General features: G+C 46.2%; 1 long non-coding RNA gene across 1 annotated transcript in view; it reads left to right on the top strand.

The window, feature by feature from the left end:
- Nucleotides 1-535: 535 nt before the first annotated feature.
- The window catches only part of LOC138359756 (uncharacterized), a 48151-nt gene continuing 27158 nt past the window's right edge, over nucleotides 536-21528 (top strand). The window contains exon 1 of the long non-coding RNA XR_011226056.1: nucleotides 536-673. This is a non-coding gene — a long non-coding RNA (uncharacterized lncRNA). The remainder of the gene's footprint in view (nucleotides 674-21528) is intronic.

Here is a 21528-nt window from a genome sequence, read left to right as displayed (position 1 = left end):
TACCCAAATGAGCCACAGGGACGTTAGAAAGAACTTTTTCAGTGTCAGAGTAGTTAACAGGTGGAATGCATTACGAATTGATGTGGTGGAGGCTGACTCCATGCACAGTTTCAAATGTAGATATGACAAAGCCCAGTAGGCTCAGGAATCTGTGCACCAGTCGATTGACTGTTGAGATGCGGGACCGAAGAGCCAAAGCTCAACCCCCGCAAGCTCAAATAGGTGAGTACACACGAGGTTGAACACCATAACCGGTTGCTGTACCTGGCCGCTGGCCTAGACCCCAACATAACACAGTTACAGAAGGCGTTATGGAGCCTCCAAGCTACTAGGTGGGTGTGGTAGTGGGTTTAATGTCCAGTAGTGAGGTATGTGCTTATAATACATACTCATACTTGCTCATACTTCACATAAATAGAAATAAACTCTTTATTAATATTGTTGAAGTGACTTTACTTGTGAATTATTTGTATGTGAGGCGGCCTCATGTCAGGTGAGGTGAATGACGTCACAGGTAGTTGATCCCTCAGGGCAAGGTAGTCAAAAGGCGCGGCGGGCAGTGTGGCGCTGGCCGGCGTAGGGAGAGGTGCTGCTTGCCGTCCGCCACATTGGTGCTATTAATTAGTTACACGTTACAGTCCTGTGGAAGAGGTTACCTGCGCCAGGCTTACAGGCAAGTTACACTAGATGATAAGTTATTTTATCACAATGTATTCTGTTGGTAAACTAGTCTATATTTGCTGATTGCCTAATTAAGAATGGGTTACAAGATGTTAAAGCTTTATTTTTAATAATTCAAATATCTCTGGCTTGGTCATTTGTAAATATAATGACATTGAGTAATAAATCTTTGTCTATTAGTCGAGACTTTGACCCAGCTGAAAACTTTTGATTATTAAAACAAAATTACATGCTAAAACGACCGTCATTGACTGCTCCACAACAGCGGCTCGGGTGTCAACTTTATTGAGACATGAACTGTACAAACGTATACAACTAATAACTTTATTGAACGTTCAACCAAAAGCCGGAGAAAAAATTAAATATAGTCGTTAAATTCTGGCAGTTATAAGGTGTTTGTGAACTTAGTATTTCAGTCGTTGAAATACGGACCAAAGACTTTTAATCTAGCAAGCATCACATAACCCCCCCCCCCCCCACTTAATTCCATAGAAAAGCCTCACTGAAATAGTAATGTCACCAGAAGAAGTAACTACGGGAATTAGATGACAAAAGCCATAGGATCACACCGCCCATCCTGTGTGAATGAAACTAACCATCCTGAGTCAGTGTCGTCCACGCTGCAGCCAGTCCCAGGGACGACTTAATTAACATTAACGTCCTGTGTAACCAAGTACTATATTTTGTCCGATATAAGTAAATATTAATGTACTGTATGTATAAATTGCGTATAGGACTTGGATTGTTGTTGAAGGTGATTATAGTAGGCGAGTGAATTCTAACTTCTCCCTAAAATAATAAAAAAAAATATGGACTGGATATACTAATTGATCAATTGAGGGATTTTAGTAGAAATTAAAGAACTTGTATTGACGTTTTCTGACCGACGGCCTAAATAGGTGGTTGAGGTTTAATACGAACACCCTGAGAGCTCTGCTAGAGAGGAATACGAGCGTTGTTGAGTCAGGTGTACAAGCCCGTCCTCAAACTACGGCCAAATGTCCAATGTTACAACCACCAAACAGCTGCTCGTGAATAATAAGCACTTTTCGCACGATTTAACTGATGACGTTCAGACCAATTCCTAAACTGTAGTTTGATGACTTTGTTCAAACCGAAACTAACTTCACCCACGTACCGAAAATACAAATTGTCAAATGAGTAAGATCAACCTAACTATACACTAAGATCTAATGTTAAATAATAGTTCACGTATGATCAAATATTTTTAATGTCTTGTTAAAATGTGTGAATTGCTGTGGGCCAGAGCACACCTGCTTGATGGTGTTCTGGGAGTTGTTCTACTCCCCAAGCCCGGCCCGAGGCCAGGCTCGACTTGAGAGTTTGGTCCACCAGGCTGTTGCTTGGAGCGGCCCGCAGGGCCACATACCACAGCCCGGCTGATCTGGAACTTCTCTTAGAAAACAGTCCAGTTTTCTCTTGAAGATGTCCACGGTTGTTCCGGCAGACGAGCATAGACGGAGGACTCGTTATATATGAAGCGTTCTTCACGTTCACGTTTGGCTGCCCGGGTTAACGACCACTTGGCCGTTGTGTTGAGAACGGGCTGTGGATGTCTAGTCAGAGGTTGGGTTTTGCCCTAATGTGATAAGTCGGCCCTTTAGATCAACCAAAGTGTGACCTGATTTATTATCTAACCCCCCCCCTCACTGTCTGGCTCGTTGTCGCCGTGAGGAGGCTTGGTGGGCAGCTGCCGGAGAGTGATGCTCCGTGGGTCAGTCCTCTGTCCCTTTGCAGCCTTATTCTCCTGCTGCTGCCTTTACCAATTTTGCCAAGCCCCTTTTCCTTTTACTCGTGTTAATTTTTCTCCCCCCCCCCCCCCCCTCTTCTATCAAATTGTCATTTCCTGCTGACATTTTGCCTGTTTTGATTACTTATTCGACCTTTTGTTTTGACGCTCGGGTGTTTGAGGAGGCATACTCTTGCACCTGTAGAACGGTAGTACCCAACGTCTCGAGCGAGGGGACCCTTTTATTGTCAATCCTCCTTTCGTCACTAAACCCGTTCTCGACGGACTCACGGTTCTTAAGGTGGCGTTTGTGGGGCGTATACTCACGACGCACCCCTGGGGGGCCCCGGCAAGATCGGCGATAGCTTCTTGTTGGGTGTCCTGCCTCTAATTGTGGCTCCATGGTGGGTGTGGGGGCACATTCGTGAATGAAAGTTTTCCTCGTTTTCATGGCTGATAATGTTTCCCTTGTATTTTCTCAGGCTCGTAGGGTGGGCGACCAAGCCCCCGAGTCGGACTGTGTTGGAAGACCAGGCCCTGTAGCCCCTGCTGCATTGGGCCCCGACGACCTGACTACTACCCTCAGCTCCCCTCCCTCTGCGGTAGGGACGAGTCCCCAGCCCCCAGTGGTGACCACCTCGTCCCCTGGCACGGCTCCGTCTCTCATTGTGACTACTGCGCCTTTTACCCCCATGAACTCCGGGGGTTCTCAACGCCGTTCCCGCCACGGCCGCACTTGCACGATCCCTTCCCGTAATACTTACAATGCCTTGTTTGGTCCCGCTACATGGACTAAATACTTTGATCTCCACCATCTGGATTCTTCTACTCCTGACGATTTCTCCCTCCATAAACACCTTGTTGATTCAGTAGATGCCTCTGTTACTTTTAACTCCACCAGTTACGGTATGCGTGTCGTCGCTGCTCCTTCTCAGGATGCAGCTACTCGCTTAGCTGCTTTGTCCTACATTGGAGAGACCCCTGTTCGGGTCTCCAAGAACGCTTGGTTAAATGCCAGTGTTGGCACTGTTCTTCTCCCGCACCATGTTGCAACTGGTCTTCGGGACCTCAACGATTGCCATGAGGATATTACACATATCCTCGAAGCCCAAGGCCATTTTGTCCTCCAGGTGGACACGTTTACTCGACCCCTTCGTGGTCATCGCCGTCAGCCCCTTTGAGTTGTAAAATTCACTTTTGATAGTAGGACCCTTCCGCCCTCTATTATTCTTGCTGGTGCCAGATGCTCCGTTCAGGAGAACATTCCCTCTCCAAGACTATGCATTAAGTATTGGAAGTTCGGGCACGATGTCCTCAAATGCACCAGTACTGTGTATCTGTACCCCGTGTGTGGGGACGATAGTCATTCTAAGTCCGAGTGCACTTCTCCCCAGGCTCGCTGCCTCAATTGCGGTTAAGCCCATCCTACCTTCTCCCGCTCGTGTATGTACTACAAACTCGAGGAAGCCGTCCTCAACTTGAAGCACCGTGATTGTCTGTCTTCCTGAAGCGAGACGCCAAGTTCGTCGTCTAACCCCTTTCGCGGGCGTCTCCTACGCTCGCGTGTTGCATTCTACCTCTCCTCGTCCTTCCCGTCTTCCTCAGTCTCACAACCGTTTCCAGGCCTTAAACCCGACCACACCCACCACCACCTCCCCTATTCCTTGGCCTCCTGTCCCGGATGGCCTCCCTCCCGCTTCTCCATCTGGGATTTCCCCCCCATCCTACCCAGTCCGCCATATCTTTTGTAATCTTCTCCATCTCCCCTCCCTTTCTTCCCGACCCTTCAGCACTTCCACTAACACGATAACATCATTTATATTTGCCAACATCCAGGGTATAAAAACACGCAAATCCAACAAAGTTCATTTTATAGATGGTCTCCTTCATGAGGCAAATGCAGTGTTTGCAGCCCTAACGGAAACTCACACAAAGGACTACCTTGATGGTGAAATATGGATCCCAGAATACAATCTCTTCAGATGTGATAGGAAACACCGGCTTCAGGGTGGGGTCAGCCTCTACATCAAAGACACACTCATCTGTACTGAGCTGCTAAACACCTCAAATGATATGGTGGAAGTGCTGATAGTCAAAATAGAGATCCTAAATGTAGTTGTTGTCCTTGTATATAAGTCACCGGAGGCAAACCCTCAGCAGTTTAAAGACCAACTAATGAAAATAGAGCACTGCTTGGAAAACCTCACAAATCCAGCTCCGAACATCATCCTGCTTGGGGACTTCAACCTACGGCACCTGAAATGGAAGCACCTGGCTAATACAGTAATATCAGAAAGAATACCAGGAAGTAGCCTAAATGAGCAGGCACATGCAAATGACCTGCTACGGATGTGCGATAGGTTTGCCTTAAACCAGCAAATAGTAGAACCAACTAGGAAGGAGAACACGCTGGACCTCATTTTCACTAATAATGATGAGTTGATCGGGAACATAATGATTACAAATACCTGTTACTCAGATCACAACTTAATTGAGGTACTGACAACCATGGGGAATGGACCTCCAAAACCAGTCCAGATTCCCGGTGGAGGAGATTTCAGCAAATTCAACTTCAATAATAAACGGATAAACTGGGAGCAAATAAACCAGGACTTCACAGAAATAAACTGGGAAGAACAGCTAGGAAATGCAAACCTGAACCAGTGCCTGGAAAAAATAAGCTCAGTAGCACTAGAAATATGTTCAAACCGCATACCCCTAAGAAAAAAGAGATGCAGATTGGAACGGGAACGTCGTTCCTTATATAGGCGAAGAAAACGAATCGCGGAACAACTTGAGAGTCGCACCCTATCTCAAGAACGGCAAAGAAGGTTAGGTAGAGAAATAGAAACAATTGAACTCAAGCTACAAGAATCATACAAAACCCAGGAGAGGCAAAGAGAGCAAAAGGCCATCAGTGAAATAGAGAGAAATCCGAAATATTTTTTCTCCTATGCAAAATCAAGATAAAAAACCACATCTAGTATCGGCCCCCTGCGAAAGGGAGATGGAACTTTCACAGATGACAACAAAGAAATGAGCGAGTTAATGAGGAAGCAGTACGACTCTGTTTTCAGTGAGCCATTAAATGCACTAAAGATTGATAACCCAAATGAATTTTTCATGGATATGATACCAACATCAAATCACATATCAGACGTCGCCCTATCCCCACTAGATTTTGAAGAAGCCATAAACAGTATGCCTATGCACTCTGCACCAGGCCCGGATTCTTGGAACTCCATATTCATCAAGAACTGTAAAAAAACACTATCGCAGGCCCTTCACATTCTGTGGAGACAAAGCCTAGATACTGGCGTTATCCCTGACATACTAAAAACAGCAGAGATAGCACCACTCCATAGAGGAGGAAATAAGGCAGAGGCAAAAAATTACAGACCGATAGCACTAACATCGCACATCATAAAAATTTTTGAGAGAGTGCTAAGAAGTAAGATCACAAAATACATGGAATCACAGCATCTCCATAACCCCGGACAACATGGTTTCAGAACAGGGCGCTCTTGCCTGTCGCAGTTGCTGGACCACTATGATATGGCATTAGATGCTATGGAAGACAAACAAAACGCTGATGTAATTTACACAGATTTCGCAAAAGCTTTTGATAAATGTGACCATGGTGTTATTGCACATAAAATGCGTTCAAAAGGAATTACCGGGAAAATAGGCAGATGGATCTACAATTTCCTGACTGACAGAACCCAATGTGTAATAGTCAACAAAATAAAATCCAGCCCATCAACCGTGAAGAGCTCAGTCCCCCAGGGTACTGTGCTTGCTCCAGTACTTTTTCTCATCCTCATATCGGACATAGACCAGAACACAACCTATAGCACTGTATCATCCTTTGCAGATGACACTAGGATTTTCATGAGAGTTGGCAACATAGAGGACACGGCAAACCTCCAATCAGATGTTGATCAGGTCTTTCTATGGGCTACAGAAAATAATATGGTATTCAACGAGGATAAGTTTCAGCTCATGCGCTACGGAAAAATTGAAAACATAAAAACAGGAACCACGTACAAAACGCAGGCAAATCATAACATAGAACGAAAAGGCAATGTAAAGGACCTGGGTGTACTCATGTCGGAAGACCTTACCTTTAAAGAACACAATAAAGTAGCCGTCACAACTGCAAGAAAAATGACAGGTTGGATAACAAGAACTTTTCACACTAGAGATGCTATACCGATGATGATACTTTTCAAAACGCTTGTGCTATCTAGAGTGGAGTACTGCTGCACAATGACAGCCCCTTTCAAAGCTGGAGAAATTGCTGACCTAGAGAGCGTGCAGAGATCCTTTACTGCTAGAATCCACTCAGTAAAACATCTAAATTACTGGGACCGACTAAAGAGCCTAAATCTGTACTCCCATGAGCGCAGGCGGGAGAGATATATAATAATTTACACGTGGAAAATAATTGAGGGGCTGGTCCCAAACCTGCACACAGAAATAACACCACATGAGACCAGAAGACATGGCAGGATGTGCAGAATACCCCCGTTGAAAAGCAGAGGTGCAACAGGTACTCTGAGAGAGAACTCTATCAACATCAGAGGCCCGAGACTGTTCAACACGCTTCCACTACACATAAGGGGCATAACTGGCAAACCCCTCACAGTGTTCAAGAGAGAACTGGATAAGCACCTCCAAAGGATACCTGATCAACCAGGCTGTGACTCATACGTCAGGCTGCGAGCAGCCGCGTCTAACAGCCTGGTTGATCAGTCCAGCAACCAGGAGGCCTGGTCGACGACCGGGCCGCGGGGACACTAAGCCCCGGAAGCACCTCAAGGTAGGACCCTCCCCCCAGTCTCTTGACCCTCCACGCCACCTGTCTGTCCAGGCTGATATCCATCATCCTCCCAGCAATCTTCGTGTTGTTCGCTCTGGTTCTTCTTCTCCTGCTGAAACCATTGAGTCTGTCACCCGGTACGTTGTTACTGGAACGCTTGTCTCTTTGAGCCAGAAACGTAAGCCTGGCTCCTCTCCTTCTTCCTCTCTGGCGGGTAAGAAGGTTTCGCTTTCTTCCTCGCCCCCTTCCTCTGACTGTCACTCTATCCCCTCCCATTTCAGTAGTTGAACCCGTCTCTGATATGGAGGTTTCTTCCACCCCCGATTCCCTCTCTGTTGCTGCCCTTCCTGAGGTGCACTCCCTGATTTCGGCACCCCCCCCCCCTCCTCCAACTGTCCTTGCCTGCCCCTCTCAGTTGTCTCCTCCTCCTCCTCCTCCTCCGAACCCCATCAGTCCACGTCTGGTCTGTTCTCTCGCTCCCTTCCCTCTCTCCTTACTAAGTTTACCCATGCCCCCTAACCCTGAATTTGCCGACCCTGCTCCTGACCCTGCTCATGACCCTAAGATCCTTTAATAAACTGTGTTCCTCTTTCCCATATTTTTTCTTGTTCTCTGTTACTGTCCTTTCTCTTTGATAATGTCTATTCTTCAGTGGAATATTCGTGGTTTTTATGCCAACTTCCATGAACTCCAACTTCTAATTACACAGTTTACACCACTTTGTGTTTGTCTCCAGGAACCCATGCTTGGTGCTCGTCCTGGTCACTTTCGTGGTTATTCCTTTCTTTCTCCCCCCCCCCCCACCAGCTCTTGCTGGGGCCCATAACTCTACTGCTCTCTTAATTCGTTCTGATATTCCCTTCGTCCCCCTACTTCTTCCGTCCCCTATCCATTGTTCTGCTGCCCGTGTTTTTGTGGGTAAATGGTATACAGTCTGTTCCACTTATCTCCCTCCAAATGTCCCTCTTTCCCTCCCCGATCTTAAGCACCTCCTGGACTCCTTGCCAGAGCCGGTGCTCCTTTTGGATGATTTCAACTGTCGACATTCCCTCTGGGGTGATGTTCTAACAAACACCCGAGGCCGTCTTCTCGAACCGTTCGTCCTCGCTTCCTCTCTATCTCTTCTGAATTCTGGTGAGCCCACTCATGTGGACTCTCGAACTCGCACCCTTTCCTGTCTTGATCTTTCTCTCTGCTCGTCGTCCCTCTACTTAGATTTCACGTGGCAGGTTCTTGATGACCTCCATAAGTGATAATTTCCCCATCCTCGTTTCTTTTTTCTCTTTCCACCCTCCCCTTTCCTTCCCTAGGTGGCAGTTTGCCAAGGCTGACTTGTGCCTATTCACCCTCCGCGCTACTCTCTGACCTCTCCTCTCTGCCTCTTCCTCGCGCCCTCCTCCTTTTTTATGACAGTCTTCAACGCTGCCTTCAGCTCTATCCCTCACTCTTCCTCCCGGGGCACACGGAAGTGTGTTCCCTGGTGGAATGCGGACTGTGCTCGGGCTTTCCGCTGTAAGCGTGCAGCCTGGAAAAAACACCGCCACCGGCAGACGGCTGATTCTTTTATTCTGTTTAGGAAGGCAAGTGCGGTGGCCCGTAGGACCATCCGTACTGCTAAACGTGAGAGTTGGAAATATTATGTTAAAACCATTACGTCCGATACTCCTCTACCGCAGATCTGGAAGAAGATCCGCAAGATTGCGGGCAAGTTTGTTCCAGATGTCTCGCCGGTTCTCCGCCTCCGTGGGACTCGTGTGGCGGATCCAGTGAAGGTCGCGGCTGAACTGAGTTCCCACTTTTCTTCTGTTTGCTCTGGTTCTCATCTTCCTCAATCCTTCCTTCTTCGTAAGCCTGTTCTTGAATCGCATCCATTAAATTTCCACACTCTTCTCCGCCTTCCCTATAACGATCTTTTCTCTCTTTATGAACTTCAGTCTACCCTGGCCCTCTGCGGATCTACGGCAGCGGGCTCGGATGACGTTCATTATGAGATGCTTCGCCATCTCCCTCCGTGCACGTTTCAATATTTACTGAATCTGTATAACCAGGTCTGAGAGTCGTCGTCCGTCCCTGAGGACTGGCTCGATACCGTTGTACTCCCTATTCGGAAACCAGGGTCTCTCGGTACGTCCCCAAAGGATTTCCACCCTATTGCTCTCAAGAGTTGTGTTTACAAGCTGTTTGAGCGTATGGTAAATGTCCGTCTGATGTGGTTCTTGGAACACCACCACCACCCCTCTCTTTCTCAATTTGGTTTTCGCAAGTGCCGCAGCACGACTGATGTCCTGGTGAACTTGGAGGTCTATATTCGTACTGCTTTTGCTGCGAAGACCTCCGTTGTTGCTGTCCTTTTTGACCTGGAAAAGGCTTATGACACGACTTGGAGATACCATATTCTGTCCCAACTTCGTTCTTTTGTCCTTCGTGGTAATCTCCCTCTCTTCCTTCAAAGCTTTCTCTCTCGTTGTACTTTTCGAGTCAGGCTTGGTGCCACTTTCTCTGCCTCTTTGACAGTATGAAGGTGTACCCCAAGGTAGTGTTCTGAGTACTACTCTTTTTCTGGTTGCCCTCAATGGTCTCCTTTCCTCCCTTCCTTCTGGCATCTTCTCCGCTCTTTGTTGATGATCTTGCTCTTTGCTGTCGAGGTGATGATTCGCCTCTTTCAACGTGGCTTCAACTTGCGATTGATGCCGTGTCATTTTGGGCCACCAATCATGATTTCAAGTTGTCTACTACTAAGACTTGTGCCATGACTTACTCGGAAGCGGGTCGTTCTTCGTCCCTCTTTGTCACTTTATGGTCATCCCCTCGAGTACAAAAATTCCACGAAGCTTTTGGGGTTATTCTTTGACACTCGTTTGTCTTGGTCGCCCCATGTCTCTTACCTCCATGTTGAATGCTCTAAGGCCCTTAACCTACTTAAGGTTTTGTCCCATACTTCTTGGGGAGCGGATAAGTGCACGCTCCTCTATTTGCATTCCTCTCTCGTCCTGTCTAAGCTCGATTATGATTGCCCTGCATACTCTTCTGCTTCTCCTTCTCCTTCTACTCTTTGCCATCTTGATCCTTTGCACCATACAGGGTTGCGCCTCGGCTCTGGTGCTTTCCGTTCAACTCCTACCCTCAGCTTGTACGCTGACACTGGCTTTCTGTCTCTCCAGGTTCGCAGTGATCGCTAGTCTTCGTTATCTTGCACGATCCTTACAGCATCGTCTCACTCGCCTCTGTCGTGCTTTGACTTTTACCCTTCCTGTAGTTCCTGTTCCTCTTCACCACCTTCCTCTTTTTCTCCGTTTGTCTCGCTCACAAGATTCTCTTTCGGTTCGCCTTACTAATGTTTCTCCTCGTATTGTTCCCTCCTTGCCCCCGTGGAGCATCCCCCTTCCCAAATTTTGTATTTATCTGACCCGCATCACTAACGCTTTTACCCCTCCTACAGTTCTGAAACGCCTCTTCCTTGAGCACTTTTCTTCTCACTCCCACTCTGTTCCCATCTTCACCGACGGGTCAAAGTCTGCTGACGGTATAAGCTGCTACTGTTTTTCCCGACCACACTTATGTGTCACCTTCCTCCGGAGGCTAGCATCTTCACAGCAGAACTCTATGCTATTATCTATGCTCTTCGTCTCCTGGTTTCCTGGGGGCAATCCTCCTTCGTGGTAGTAGTTGACTCTCGTAGTGCCCTCATGGCTTTAGGGTCCTTTAATCCAGTCCACCCTGTGGTCATCGAGATTCAACATTGGCTGTTTCTTATCTCCAGTAAATTTAAGTTGGTTGCATTTTGCTGGGTACCCAGCCATGTTGGTGTCTCTTTAAATGAGCATGCGGATGCTGTGGCTAAGGACGCTATCCGCACTTGTCCCATCTCCCATAAAGGTGTTCCTTATTCTGACTTTTACCCAGTTATTAATGCCTCCATCCTTGCCCGATGGCAGAGTTGTTGGTCTTCTGTTCTAGGTAACAAACTGCGTACTCTCAAGAGTTGTGTGTCCGTGGCCTTCCTTCTGCCACCGTAACCGGCGGTGGGAAACGGCTCTGGCTAGGTAACGTATTGGCCATACCCGTTTAACTCATGATCACTTAATGGAGCGCCGCCCTGCTCCTTATTGTCCAAATTACATTGTCCCTCTTACGGTCGTACATATCCTTGTTGAATGTCCTGACTTCCAGGACGAGCGTGTCTTGTTTTCCGACTGTCCCCTGCAGTCGCTTGTCCCTCGATAGAATTCTTGGCGACTTGGATACTTTTGATATCGTTCGCCTTATGCGTTTTTGTTGTCGTATTGGCATCCTTGATGATATTTAGCGCCCTCTGATTATTTGGCACATTTGATGGTGCTACATAGCCTTCCCGGTTTGGTGCCTTCTACTGAAAATTACTTGCTTATTATCTAGCAGGATATTTCTCCCTATACAAGACGGGTTGAATCAGTCTTTTTGAGGTATTTAATATAATGTGTAATTTCATGTACGTGTGCACAAGTACATCAGTACTGGTAGACCAGTACCAGTAGGAATCGAGGGATTAAAATTACTTTGAAAAGCGTGTACGAATCGCAGTTGATCATTATGTATTATATATATTTATTCCCACAAGTACAACAGGTTTAGGGAAAACGTTTATTAATGTTAAATGTTTAACACTATAACTTGAAGCGGTTATCTACTAGTTGATAAACCATTTTATGATAAGTAAATCATTCTTCTTGCACGTAATTGAAACATTTAGTGATGGTGGCGATATGGTTAATGTTAAACTAGCATTTTCGGTAACATTTCAATCTTCTTCCCCCTCCGCCCTTCTATTAGTCTGTCTTCTATCCTACCAATCCAGTCAATTATATAATATATATATATATATATATATATATATATATATATATATATATATATATATATATATATATATATATATATATATATATAATATAATATAATATAATATAATTTTTTAGGAGGGGTACCACCTCTGGTGCAAGTGTAGGGACCCGTAGCCTCGGAGAAGAAAATAAAGAGTACTCAGAAGACCTTGTGGATCCTCACTGAACACTTTGATATTTTCTTCTCCTACCACCCCTATTCTTTTGGTATGTGTGTATATTTATCTAACTATTTGAAAATGTCATTACACAAAAAGTTACAATATTGATTACATGCAGGGTACAAGGCTGCTTGTCACAAGTTGAACAGCTCCTCCAGCTCCTCAGATGGCGGTTAGGAACCATGGATGCAGTGAGCATTTCCTCTCTGGATTGCAACACTAAGGCGCTGAAAAAGAAAACTGGCAGCTCTAGGGTCTCTAGTTTCGATTAGCTTAGACCCCAACTCCTTCAAAAAGCTAGCAGCACTTTTACCCCAGGCACCAAGTGTCTGAGGCAATGGGGACAAAATTGTAGTGGTGCTCAAGGTCTCTGTATTTACGTGACTTGGCCGCTTGCCGGTGATTGGCAGCTCCTCCTGCTTGTGTAGCACTGAAGTCAACAGAGGTATTGGCTAAAGTTGAAACGCAAGTGTAGTCCCACACCAACTGTCTACCATTCTTCCAGGGGTTCACCGTGATTCCGTCTGGGCGACCGACAGGCTCATCAGAGTTGCGAGACATTAGGTAACAGGGCTCTCTCTCTGCTAGACAACCGGCTGTGGTAAGGCTTCTCTTAATAATGTCATTGACCTCGCCGTGTCTTGCCTGCCATCCTCCTGTCCTTTGGCAGAGAAGGCCATGCCGTCTGTATCTGTCGGCCTCTGCCTCGCCGCAAATACACCTGTATTCGGTGTGGATTGGGGCAGCGAGGCAGAAAGCCACGGCAATTCGGAGGGCCTGCGGTGTGAGACGGGTGCCGGTTGCTGACATTGGGGTTGCTAATTGAAAATCACCTGCATGGGGAGCGGCTACAGCTCTAAGTCGGGCAGTGTCATGTGGTGTTGTCGCAGCTTCTTGGTCGGCAATGGGGCGATCCCAGCTGGATTGCTTAAGGGCTTCAGAAGGCGGTGGTTGGGGTGCTGGCCCTGTGAGAGAGACCCATTTGGTTGTGCAGTCTGTGAAGCTGGGATCATGTACCCCTGCTTGTTGAACTAGGTGCTCAGGTAGGATTTCCTTCAAAGTTGTCAGACCCCACTGAAGAGGACAGGAACGCTGGTACAGCAATTTGTGTTGCTGTGCGCACGTCAAGGCCCCCGAGTCTGACAGGAAGGGAGGCCTGTTTCCCCTGAGAGTCGCTGAGGGAAAGATTGAGGGCTTTTTCTAGTGTTGATTTCAGCAAGCTGTCGTACTACTCTAATTTAATATTGTTGAAAGATGGCGAACATCTTAGAAAGTAGGTCAGCCTGGGGAGGGACAAGCATCTGGTGATGAGGTAAAGTGCATCATGAGCATCGATGTCTTCAATCCTCTCGTTCATCCTTTTCAGGTCAGTGATCTTCTTACCAAGGACCCCATCGATGGCATTCCTTCCAAGAGGAGCACCTAGGAGTGTGCTGTCCTCAGGGTTGGTTGGATGAATGTCAGGCAAAACAACCTTTATTTGCTCTATTATGCGCTGGTTGGTGTAGGTTATTTCGCACTTGGAAGGGTTCAGGGTGAGGCCTAGGCTTGCTCCTTTCTCTTGAATTATTCTTATGTCGTCCAAGAGTGAGGCTGGGGAGCCAGCTAGAGTACCATCGTCCAAAAAACAAATGTTGAGCTCACTGGACAGGTTATCGGTGACTTCCTTGATAACTAGGCAGAAAAGAAAAGGAGCAAGGGGGTCACCCTGTTGAACACCTTCATGTGATTCAATTTCATGTTCCCCAAAAAGCAGAGTTAGATTCTTGCTGTAGCATGAGTTTACAAACGGGTAAAGGAAAGGAAAAAGGCGATGAACTGCACTGAGTACTGCATCCCTTCTAACCAGATTAAAAGCATTTTTGAAGTCCAGCTTTATCAGGGCTTTTTCATCCGTAATGTTGGCAATGTAGGCTCTAGCTGCATGAGCCGCTGCCTCACACCCTTGGGGAATGCCAAACCCAAGCTGTTTTGGCTTCAGCATATCGGCTGCTGCCTGACTAACTGCTCTAACAGCAGCCTTAGCGACGAGACGCCGGAGTGAATTGCCCACAGCTACCGGTCTGATTCCTCCATCTTTTTTCCTCAGGGCACAGAGGGTAGCGCCAAAAAAGAGAGGCCGTATGGTCTCTGGTATGTTGCCAACTAGACATGTGTTGGCGAGTCTAGTTCCACCAGGAGGCCCTGTGCAATGTCTCCCAGTGCAGGGTTGAGCATTTGTTTGATTTGGTTGGGTCTTAGTCCTGTGAACCCACCTGCTGATCCTGGTGGGAGGGATAAAGCTGCTTTATGCACCATGGATTCGAGCACACACAGGGGTTCTGCTCTGGTGACACCGGCTAGGGTAACACTGTCATCACGAGGAGCTCTGGGTGGGTGTTTTTCCCTCAGGGCTTGTGCTGTATGGGCATCCCTGGTGGCAACTGTGTCTTCACTGGTGATGACTCTGATCGCCCCTATTGTGTTGCCTTCTTCTATTTTCTTGCTGACTGTTGCTCTGATTTTGGATGCCTTGGTTCTGCTGTTGATACCTTTCCTGCCGTGGGTGTTTTTGGCACGGGTGGGGAGGGGTGCCTGGTTGTCCTCTCTAGGAAAACTATTTATAGCCATAATGACTGAGGAAGCTAGTGATTTCTCTCCTTGCAGAGACAGCTAGGCATATGTTTCCAAACAGGAGAAGGTTGCACCATGCTTGGATGGTTCCGGGGGAGTCGGACCTTTTTCAAGAGGCTGGATAGTTTGGCTGCTGCCTGGGGCCAGCCAGCTTTGGGGATGTGCTGCAAGGTTCCAACCGATGTGGCTTTGATGGCTTCTAGTAGATTCTCAGTCGAAATGAGGCTGTTGGAGGTGTTTTCCCTGACTGCTGGAGTGGGGCCTTGATTGATACCCCTCTTTGGGAGGGCACCACATGCCCGTACAATCGGTTCCGTTGAGAGCATGCTTGCGCACATCTCCGTTGCGCTTGAGTCTCCACACCTTGTCACACACTTGGCATGCGCCATACCTGTCGTCGATTGATGGCTCCTCTTGGCTGAGAGAAGCCTGGCTGTCAGTCGTGACCTGTGACATCGGTGGGCGCTGGGCGGGTGCTGGGCGGGTGCTGGGCGGGCGCTGGGTGGGCGCTGGGCGGGCGCTGGGCGGACGTAACTTGAGGGGGTGGAAACAGGGAGGTAGCGGTCGCGGTCGCGGTTGGGGTGGGACAGGGGGGATGGGGTTGCTCTTGGGTTGGGTGACGGTACACACTAGCGGGTATGGGGAGGGGGGGGGGACAGGGGTGACACTAACACGTTTGTATAATTTCGTGATATATCACTGCACAATATAATCTTGTTCACTGTGAGCTCGATGCACTTAAAACACGATACCTGTTTCCCGAGAGCCGAGGTATCTATTTTTCAGGGATATTTTCATTAACACTTACACACGGGTCACCCCCCTCGACTGATCGCACAACAACACCCCTTCCCCTCACCACCACCACTATAACCGAGGGAGCCCCTCAGGGCGCCCTTGTTGGCCCTCGCCGTAGTTCAAACGATTCCACACTGCCAATCCACTTCTTTGATTGTTTTTGGTGGCGATAGTTAACCCTGGACACTTCCCGCCACTCTCACACCTTCCCAGGACGTTCACACTGCACACTGTTGAGTCTGGGCCCGGTAGGGTCAGGATGTCGCAAGATAATGGCACATGGCCGGCAGAGCCTCCTCCCAGCGTCCGTTCCCTGTCGAGCCCTCAGGGGAATAAAATATATATATATATATATATATATATATATATATATATATATATATATATATATATATATATATATATATATATATATATATAACTGAAAACTCACACCCCAGAAGTGAGTCGAACCCATAGAATGAGGTGATTTGGTAAAATGCTATGCCCAAGATTACCATCAGAGTGCCGGCGGTGGGGTGGTTCAAATAGCTTCGGCTATCACCTCATTATGTCCGGTCGTGATGGTCAAGTGGATTAAGGCGTCTTGTACATACCAGTTGCGTTGCTCCTGGGAGTATGGGTTCGAGTCACTTCTGGGGTGTGAGTTTTCAGTTGCATATTGTCCTGGGGACCATTCAGGCTTGTTCGCATTTGTGTTCCTCACGTGTGCCCCAAAGAATGAGGTGATTTGGTAAAATGCTATGCCCAAGATTACCATCCGAGTGCCGGCGGTGGGGTGGTTCAAATAGCTTCGGCTATCACCTCATTATGTCCGGTCGTGATGGTCAAGTGGATTAAGGCGTCTTGTACATACCAGTTGCGTTGCTCCTGGGAGTATGGGTTCGAGTCACTTCTGGGGTGTGAGTTTTCAGTTGCATATTGTCCTGGGGACCATTCAGGCTTGTTCGCATTTGTGTTCCTCACGTGTGCCCCAAAGAATGAGGTGATTTGGTAAAATGCTATGCCCAAGATTACCATCCGAGTGCCGGCGGTGGGGTGGTTCAAATAGCTTCGGCTATCACCTCATTATGTCCGGTCGTGATGGTCAAGTGGATTAAGGCGTCTTGTACATACCAGTTGCGTTGCTCCTGGGAGTATGGGTTCGAGTCACTTCTGGGGTGTGAGTTTTCAGTTGCATATTGTCCTGGGGACCATTCAGGCTTGTTCGCATATATATATATATATATATATATATATATATATATATATATATATATATATATATATATATTAGTATATATTAGTATATTTTGGTAGCAGTCTTTCCTGTAGACATATATTATTAAATATGACCGAAAAAGTAAGATTAATCATTCTAACACGAATTTTCTCAATCTTTCGTACATTACACTTCACTGTTGGAGGTAAATCAAAAATCACTTCTCCAAAATTCATTTTTATTTCTAGTCTGACGCGACACGGGCACGTTTCGTAAAACTTATTACATTTTCAAAGACTTCACCAATACACAACTGATTAGAACTTACGTATCTCTGATTTTATATCTACATTTGAGTGAGGTGCGAGGGGTGATGTGGCATTAACACAAGACAGAACAAGAGGGGATATTAATAGGGTATTAAAAGTATCAACACAAGACAGAACAGAAACAATGGGTATTGAATAGAAGTGTTTGTAGAAAGCCTATTGGTCCATATTTCTTGATGCTTCTATATTGGAGCGGAGTCTTGAGGTGGGTAGAATATAGTTGTGCAATAATTGGCTGTTGATTGCTGGTGTTGACTTCTTGATGTGTAGTGCCTCGCAAACGTCAAGCCGCCTGCTATCGCTGTATCTATCGATGATTTCTGTGTTGTTTACTAGGATTTCTCTGGCGATGGTTTGGTTATGGGAAGAGATTATATGTTCCTTAATGGAGCCCTGTTGCTTATGCATCGTTAAACGCCTAGAAAGAGATGTTGTTGTCTTGCCTATATACTGGGTTTTTTGGAGCTTACAGTCCCCAAGTGGGCATTTGAAGGCACAGACGACGTTAGTCTCTTTTAAAGCGTTCTGTTTTGTGTCTGGAGAGTTTCTCATGAGTAGGCTGGCCGTTTTTCTGGTTTTATAGTAAATCGTCAGTTGTATCCTCTGATTTTTGTCTGTAGGGATAACGTTTCTATTAACAATATCTTTCAGGACCCTTTCCTCCGTTTTATGAGCTGTGGAAAAGAAGTTCCTGTAAAATAGTCTAATAGGGGGTATAGGTGTTGTGTTAGTTGTCTCTTCAGAGGTTGCATGGCTTTTCACTTTCCTTTTTATGTCTTAGATGAAACCATTGGAGAAGCCGTTATTGACTAGGACCTGCCTTACCCTACAGAGTTCTTCGTCGACTTGCTTCCATTCTGAGCTGTGGCTGAGAGCACGGTCGACGTATGCGTTAACAACACTCCTCTTGTACCTGTCAGGGCAGTCGCTGTTGGCATTTAGGCACATTCCTATGTTTGTTTCCTTAGTGTAGACTGCAGTGTGGAAACCTCCGCCCTTTTCCATGACTGTTACATCTAGAAAAGGCAGCTTCCCATCCTTTTCCGTCTCGTACGTGAAACGCAGCACGGAACTCTGCTCAAATGCCTCCTTCAGCTCCTGCAGATGTCTGACATCAGGTACCTGTGTAAAAATGTCGTCAACATACCTGCAGTATATGGCCGGTTTCAAGTTCATGTCGACTAAGACTTTTTGCTCGATGGTACCCATGTAGAAGTTTGCAAACAGGACACCTAGGGGAGAACCCATGGCGACCCCATCTACTTGCTTATACATGTGCCCATCCGGGCTCAAGAAGGGTGCCTCTTTAGTACAAGCTTGGAGTAGTTTCCTCAGAATACTTTCTGGCATGTCAAGAGGAGTACAGGCTGGATCACGATACACTCTGTCGGCTATCATTCCGATTGTCTCGTCCACAGGTACGTTGGTAAACAGCGATTCTACGTCCAACGAGGCTCTTATCCCTGTGGCCCGTGTGCCCCGCAGTAAGTCCACAAATTCCTTTGGAGACTTCAGGCTGAAGGCGCAAGGAACATAAGGAGTCAGCAGGCCGTTGAGTCGCTTCGCCAGTCTGTACGTGGGTGTGGGTATCTGGCTAATGATTGGCCGAAGTGGGTTTCCAGGCTTGTGCGTCTTGACATTTCCATACGCATATCCAGGTTTATATTCCCCAATGATCCAGCCTGTACTCCTCTTGACATGATGTCCACGGAACAACCGTGGACATCAAGAGGAAACTAATTGTTTTCTTCAAAGAGTGCCAGATCAACCGGGCTGTGATCGGTATGTGGACCCGAGGGCCGCTCCAAGCAACAGCCTGGTGGACCAAACTCTCACAAGTCAAGTCTGGCCTCGGGCCGGGCTTGGAGTAGAAAAACTCCCAGAACCCCATCAACCAGGTAGGTATGATAGGGAAATAGGACCGGAGTCTTTGTTGTAAACATCCGATGCTCGAAAAGCGGGATCAGTCAATGCTCGATCCTGCAGATACAAATAGGTGAGAACAGGCAGTACCTAGGAAGGGTTGCTCCTCTATGCAGGTCTAGATAGCAAGGTTATGTTTTCCATTATTAGTATTAGAACTACGTCGGGTGAAAGTTATAGCTTTGGGATTCGAGCAGAGGTAATCAGTTCGATAAATGTCCGTACGTGATCAGTCGAGTGTAGTATGTAATAGCTCGTCCTCAGGCCTTCTGTCAGGTAGTCACAGTGAGAGGGGGTGTGTAGCTGGAGCTCTAATTGTCCTGATACTGATACATGAAAATGAAAATTGGAGTGAGTGAACTAGTGCTAGTGAGGGAGCTATGTAGAGCTCTGACGGCATAGATGGATTCCCTGCGGAAGGAGCTATGACAGATAAAGAAGCTAAGACAGACGAAACACCATCCAGAAGAAGGGAACGAGGAATGCAGCAGTAGAAAGTATTCGACATGGAATGTCGTAAAGGACAGGGGGGTCTTAACAAGACTTTGACAAGGCCACCTACAAATATAGTAATGACTTCCATCCCCCATTCGCAGTGCTGGAGGACGAATACTGTGTGGAGACTAGTTCCCTCGAAAGTCATGAAAACGAAAGGTGCGCAGGTCCCTCAAGGTGCTCACAAAATAAAGGAAGTACCTAAGCAAATTTTGGTTGTTGGAGAATCTCAGGTGAGGTATCTGGATAGAACATTTTGTGCCAGAGATAGGGGGAACAGGTTAAGGGTTTGCTATCCGGGAGCAGGAATTGGGGATATTCTTAACTTGGACGTTATTATGGCTCGAAATGGGAACAAACCTATTATTTGTATCAGTGCCGCTGGAAATGTTGGACGAGTTAGGCGTGAGGAACTGATACAAAGGTTTAAGACAGCCATAGAATTAGTTAGGGGCAAGGGAGGAATCCCGATCATATGTGCCATTCTTAAAAGAAAGGAAGTTGGAAATGATTGTCGAGGGTATATTTGCCGACTGGACAAATATTGCAAATCAAATGCAATATCATTTATAGATAACTGGGAACACTTCCATGGAAGAAATTAAATGTATGGTCGGGATTGGGTGCATCAATCCAGGGCTGGGGTTGTTGCTGTTGCCAACTCATTGGAACCTGTGGTGGGAGGGGTTTGTTTGGGTTTAAACTGATAGTATATAGTGGTATGGAAATTGATATGGAGAAAGGAGGTAGTAAAGAATCGTGTTTGCGGGAGAAACAACTTGGCAAAATGATCAGGGAAGGAGTGAAGCCTCAAATACTATATACCCTAACAGTAGAAGTCTAAAAAACAAAATAAACGATTTAAATGTTCTTGTATGCATAGAAAAAATAGACATTATTGCACTTACCGAAACGTGGATGAATGTAGAAAATAGAGAACTATTAACTGAATATCAAATAAATGGATTTGAACTATTTCACAGATATATTAGGCGGGGAGGAAGAGTAGCCATATATGTTATGAAAAATTTGTAATGTAGCCTTAAAGAGGGCATCAAAACTGATCCCCACACACGAACTATTTGGCAAGAATGAAAAAAAAAAACACAATTTTATAATAGTTATATACAGGCAACCAAATTTAGACAGAGGATGAAAAGCATCTATTGGATGAAATATCTAGAGCATCTAAGTCTAACGGTATTTGTGTCATAGGTAACTTTAATTTTAGCGGATTAAACTGGAATAACGAAGCAGAAGGTTTTTTAGAATTAATTGACGATTGCTTTTTGGGCAACACATCAAGGAACCAACGCGGGAAAATGTTTTAGATTTAGTGTTAATTAACTGGGAAACACAAATTGACATCGAAATACGGAGTGAACTAGGGAACAGTGATCACAAAGAAATCAGATTTAGCATGAAATGGAATAGATCTACTGGAGAAAATTGTTAGTGCCAGATTTTCGAAAAGCTGATTTTAATAGCCTAAGACATTTTGGGGTTAAATAGATTGGAAAGTCTTGGGCTTAGGGGTGGGCCGGTCTTGGAGCAAGACGTGATCCCAGCGATGGGTAATGTAAAAAGGAATTTAGATGTGGTTTCAAAGTATAGCTTATTTAAAATATAATAAGCAAAGCACAGAAACGTAGTATACCTATCAAATTAAATAGATCGAATACTAATAACCCGAAATGGATAACAAAGGATCTGAAGAACCCTATAGGTAGAAAGAGAGCTTGGTACAAAAGGATCAAGAATTGGGAAGTCGGTTTATAACAAGAATTCGTACAACTGGTTAGAAATGTTAAAGAGAGATAAGGAGAGCAAAACGAAAATAGGAAGTTAGTATAGCAGGGCAAGCAAAGGCAAATC

Source organism: Procambarus clarkii, chromosome 93 (assembly GCF_040958095.1).
Source record: "Procambarus clarkii isolate CNS0578487 chromosome 93, FALCON_Pclarkii_2.0, whole genome shotgun sequence".
Taxonomy (NCBI): Eukaryota; Metazoa; Arthropoda; class Malacostraca; order Decapoda; family Cambaridae; genus Procambarus; species Procambarus clarkii.
The sequence above is the reverse complement of the archived record's forward strand: the minus strand, read 5'-3'. Positions and strand labels throughout refer to the sequence as shown.